Raw genomic sequence first — 5,932 nt, forward strand, 5'->3', positions numbered from 1 at the left:
CTTCCCAGTTTTGTGCTGAGGTCTACCAAGCCGATATCCCTAAAAGTTGTCTGGCGTCTTGGCCTACGCCATCGCTCCATCTCAAGCAAGTTCTGCCTCGTCTTCTTTTTTTACCATAGATATTGCCCTTATCGACTTTTCGGGTTGGATCATTCTCATTCATACGGATTAAGTGACCTGCTCACCGCATCCTCATGCAGCGGGCCAAAAATTCATCATGGGATTCTTTTTTCGAACGCGGCCAACAGTTCGCAATTTCCAGGTCTCCGAGGAATACATAAGGACTGGCAAGATCACTGTCCTGTACGGTCAGAGCTTTGAATTATGGTGAGACGTTTTGAGCGTAACCGTTCTTGTAAGTTCAAATAGGCTCTGTTGACTGCTAACAACCGTGGGCGGATTTCATCGTCATAGCTGTTATCGGTTGTGATTTTCGACCCTAGATAGGAGAAATTTTCAACGGTTCTGGTTGTTGTGAAGTTCGTGCTCGTGTTCTTTGAGAATACAACATCACTTGATACGCGTCATTCTTCCATTCCGTTGCTAACTTTCAGTCATCGTCGAACCTGTTGTTCCGATTTTTCTTGCGGTTGGCGCCAAGTATGTTTGTGCCCGTATAAATGATAGCGCTCTTCAGGTATTTGAGAAGATCATTTTTTGATGCTTCATCTCCAGGACATCTGTTAGTTGCGGTTATTGCGGCATCCATTTCCTCCTAATATTTATTACGGAGGGGTGCGCTGTGGATGGCTTCAGTGTTAACTCTCACCTGATTGTCAGAGGGGATTCTGGGTGGTGTTGTTATTCGAGCTCGGAGCACCATGCCAACGGGATAGTGATCTCAGTCTATATTGCCCCCCCCTATATGCTCTGACATTCATCAAGGTTGAGAGGCGGCTGCGTTCGATTTGCACGTGGTCAATTTGGTTGAAAGTGGTCCCGTGTGGAGAGGCCCTCGTTTGTTTGTGGACCACATTCCGCGAAAACCAGATACTCCCAACAACCATTTCGGTGACACTGCTAATTGAATAATCCGCAGTCCTTTATCATTGGTATCCGGCTCCGTCCCTACTTGGCTGTTAAAATCCCCAAGTATGACTTTGATATCATACCTGGTACAGGCTTCGAGGGTTGGTTCTACTGCAACCTAGAAGGTATCTTTCTCCGATGTAGGGGCGTGTACGTTAATTAGGCTTATATTTATAAATTTGTCTCGCAGACGCAGAGTGGATAGCCGTTCGATTATGTTTTTAAAGCCGATAACAGCAAATTTCATTTTTAGGCTGATTAAGAAACCTACCCCGAGCACATGGTTTATTGGATGGCCACTATAATATATGGCGTAGTGGCTCTTCTCCAGGAAACTGATCCCTGTCCAACGCATCTCCTGCGACGCTGTTACATCAGCTCGATATTGGGACAGGATATCGGCTAGCTTCTTGGTAGCTCTTTCTCTGCACAGGGAGCGCACGCTCCATGAGAAAATGGGTTATTCGGGTTCGTCGTTATCAGTCCAGTCCAAGGTTCCTTTTGTGACTTTGTAACAAATTGGTTTCCGAGTAGGTTTGTCAGCCCTTTCCAACCCCCAACCTGGACAACCAGTTGGTACAATTTATCCCGTTTTTAGGCGCGGGAGACTCACCTTCATCCTTCTCCGTCTGCAGCTTTTCTTTAAGAAATAACTCCCAGCGGTCACCACGTGGAGGTGGAGAGAGGGTTTGGTAATAGAGCTTTTGGTGTTGGTTCAGCAGACATTTCCTAGGTTTTATGCACTATAGTGAGTACCAATCTACGTTTCGCATCAGGTATTACTTGCGCGGCTTATTGTGTCTGTGTGATTAGCATAATAGTAGTATCTTCTTTTTTCCCTGTTTGGTAGGTACTTTCGAAGGCATTTCCCTCGCAGTTTCACGATTATGGGTGCAATGATATTTGTCGTGGACGCTACGACTTTGGAGATGATCAGAAGCAAGTTAGGCCACTGATCCTGATGATTTTTGTGTCCGTAACCATGACGTGCCATTCGCTGTCTTTAGTGGCTGGCAATGTACTACAGTACTAAAAATATAGCTGGTGACAGGCCGAAAGGTGTTGCGTTGATTGCAAAGGGCACCAGTTGTGGGCATCCGGGTTGTTTATATGTGAAGTAATTTCATAGCGCTTTCATAGGGCGTTAGATTCGCTACGTTATAATAATTGTGACGGACGCGTAAATGAACAGCAATAGGACGCTTTCTTGGTAGACATCACTGGAGATGAGTAGAGGTTTCGATGTTTTGACGACATTTTAGGTTCTGCTCTTTAGGTCACGGTCAGTTTAACCCTGCACAATTTGTTGCTACATACCAGCTAACCTGGTGTGGCCCGCCTTCTCTAGATCGACAAGCATAATGCAGAGAGCGTGATGTTTTTCTATACATGTTTGCTTCTCTCGTTTAAATGGGCTCATATTTGTATTGTGTAGTATATCTATCTTCGGATCATTGTAGAATTAATCATACTAATCATCAAAATTTTCATCGACGCTTTATTTTCTTCCCTAAAAGCCTTGACAACATTTGTACATTTCATCAGAAGTAGCTCGACTACCGAATCCATAAGCCGTACTTCAACACCAGCTGAGCAAGTGATTTGATAAGGATTTCTTGTTCCTCGATTGTGGAAATTCAATATCACGCGTATGGTTGAGCGCCATTTTTCCTTTTCCATTTATACGTGCATCATGGTCTCGTTATGCCTGTTTGGTATAGATTTTTAGGTCCCGTTGGAATTTCCTGCTGTAATAAATCCAAGATACATGAATGTTTCGTAGTGATGGAATGGGTTGGAGTTCCAATGGTGTTCAAACCGATGTAAATATGGATTACAGTTAGACTGCGCACTGGTGTGGCCGGATGTCAATTTAAAATTTTCTATTCTTTTTAGGTTGTTGGATAGTTCCTCCTTCATAGTTGATAACTGCCCAACAACCGGTATCTGGTCTAGGTCTGCTTTAATAAGGAATTCTAGACATCCCGGTTTTGCGCCGGGGTTCACCAATTCGATATCCCTAAAAGTTGTCTGGCGTCCTGACCTACGCCATCGCTCCATCTAAGGCAGGATCTGCCTCGTCTTCTTCAGTTTTTGCAAGCTGAAATGGGCTCTATTGGCAGCCAATAACCGTGCGTGGATTTCATCATCGTAGCTGTTATCGGTTGTGATTTTCGACCCTAGATAGGAGAAATTATCAACGGTCTCAAAGTTGTAGTCTCCTATCTTTATTCTTCCCGTTTGACTAGTGCGGTTTGATGTTGTTGGTTGATTCGTCTTCAGTGCTGACGTTGCCACCATATGCTTTGTCTTACCTTCATTGATGTGAAGCCCAAGATCTTGCGCCGCCTGCTCGATCTGGATGAAGGCAGTTTGTATGTCTCGGGTCGTTCTTCCTATGATGTCGATATCGTCAGCATAGACCAGTAGTTGGGTGGATTTAAAGATGATCGTACCTCTTGCATTTACCTCAGCATGACGGATCGCTTTCTCCAGGGTCAGGTTAAAGAGGACGGATGATAGGGCATTCCCTTGCTTTAGACCGTTGTTGATGTCGAATGGCCTTGGGAATGATCCTGCTCTGGCCTCACATTTTGGTCAGGGTCAGCCTAGTCAGTCTTATCAAATTCGTCGGGATACCGACTTCTCTTATGACCGTGTGCAGTTTGACCCTGGCTATGCTCTCATAGGCGGCTTTAAAGTCGATGAATAGATGGTACAACTGATGTCAATATTCCAACAGTTTTCCATCGCTTGCCGCAGAGGGAAAATCTGATCTGTTCTGATCTTTGGTATGGCCGAATGATACTCTGGGCGCATGGGGCTATCTGGCCTAGGAAGATAGCAGAGAATATCTTATAGATGGTGCTCAGCAACGTGAAACCTCTACAATTGCTGCACTGCGTGATATTTCCTTTTTTATGTGTGAGAAAGATAATGGCTCTTTGCCAGTCGTCAGGCATTGATTGGCTGTCCGACACCTTGACAAGTTGATGCACCACTTGGTGTAATTGGTCGCCTCCATATTTAACCAATTCGGCTGTAATTTCATCGGCTCCTGGCGACTTATGATTTTTAAGCCGATGGTGGTGGCAGTATTTGTCCATCGTCTTCAGTTGGCGGGACGTCCAACTTGCCGACGTTCTAGTTGTTCAGTAGTTTATCAAAGTACTCAACCCATCACTCCAATATGCCCATTTTGTCAGAAATCAGATTTTCCTCTTTGTCTCGGCAGGATAAGCATCGGAATGTATAAGGCTTCATCCTGCTGACTTGTTGGTAAACTCGCGCGCCTGGTGCGATTGCTCCCTGTACTTTGCGAGTTCACAGACCTGTTGGTTCTCCCAGGCTTCCTTTTTCCATCTGCGAAGCCACTTGCCCGCTCCACGGAGTTCGTGACACGTCTCCGCGCGTGCCCGCGTCCTTTGAGAATGCAACATTACTCGGTATGCAGCATTCTTTCGTTCCGTTGCTAGCTTATATTTATCGTCAAACCAGCTGTTCCGACTCTTTTTACGACTGGGGCCAAGTATGTTTGTGCCGTGTTAATGATAACGTTCTTCAGGTGATTGTGAAGATCATTTGTTGATGCTTCATCTCCAGGATTTCTATTGACTGCGGTTATTGCGGGATCCATTTCGCTCTTATATGTGTTGCGTAAGGCTCTGTTGTGGATGTATTCAGTGTTAACTCGCACCTGATTGTCAGAGGGGACTCTGGGTGTTGTTGTTATTCGAGCTCGGAGCACCGTGCCAACGAGATAGTGGTCTGAGTCTATCTCGGCCCCCTGTATGTTCTGACACTCATCAAGGCTGAGAGGTGGCGGTGGTCCATCAACACGTGGTCAATTTGGTTGAAAGGGGTTCCATCTGGAGAGGGCCACGTTTGTTTGTGGGTCGCCTTCCGCGAAAACAAGGTACTTCCAACAACCATTTCGTAGGACAGTGGTAATTGAATAATCCGTAGTCCGTTATCGTTTGTATTTTGATGTAAGCTATGGGAGCCAACGTATCGCCTGAAGACGGGCTCCGTCCCTACTTGGCTGTTAAAATCCCTAAGTATGATTTTGATATCAAATCTGGGACAGGCTTCGAGGGTTTGTTCTATTGCCTTGCAGAAGGTATCCTTCTCCGACTCTGCAGTCTTCTCTGTAGGGACGTGAACGTTAATGGGGTTTATATTTCTAAATTTGCCTTACAAGCGCGGAGTGCATAGCCGTTCGCTTATGTTTTCAAAGCCAATAACAACAGGTTTCATTTTTTGGCTGACTAAAAAGCCTACTCCGAGCACATGGTTTACTGAATGGCCGCTATAATATATAGTGTAGCAACTCTTCTCCAGGAAACCGGTCCCTGTTCAACGCATCTCCTGTAACGCTGTTACATCAGACCTATGTTGGGACAGAATACCGGCTAGCTGCTCAGCAGCTCCACCTCTTTATAGGGAGCGCACTTTCCATGAGAAAATCCGCAAATCGGTATTCCGTTGTCGTTGTGCTATACGTCCAGTGCGAGGCTCCTGTTGTGGCTTCGTAACTTCGGTTTTCCGTGTAGAGTTGTCAGCCTTACCCAACCCCCTACCTGCAGGACCAGTTGGTACAATTTGTCTCGTTTTTAGGCGCGGGAGACTCGTCTTCATCCTTCTCCGTCTGCAGCTTCTCGTTAAGAAAGAGCTCCCAGCGGTCACCACGTGGAGGTGGAGATAGGGTTTGGTAGTAAATCTGTTGGTGTTGGTTCAGCAGGCGTTTCCCAGATTTTATGCTCCATCATGGGTACCTCTCTTCTCTTTGAACTTGTTCATCGTAATTCAAAAGGGGTCTTTCTTCTCGAGCGGGAGCGTGACTATTTTTCTCAGGCTAACTAATGCCAGTATCTCTGTTATGTAAATAGTCTTACAACAAGTT

The sequence above is a fragment of the Hermetia illucens genome, chromosome 6 (genome assembly GCF_905115235.1).
Source record: "Hermetia illucens chromosome 6, iHerIll2.2.curated.20191125, whole genome shotgun sequence".
Taxonomy (NCBI): domain Eukaryota; kingdom Metazoa; phylum Arthropoda; class Insecta; order Diptera; family Stratiomyidae; genus Hermetia; species Hermetia illucens.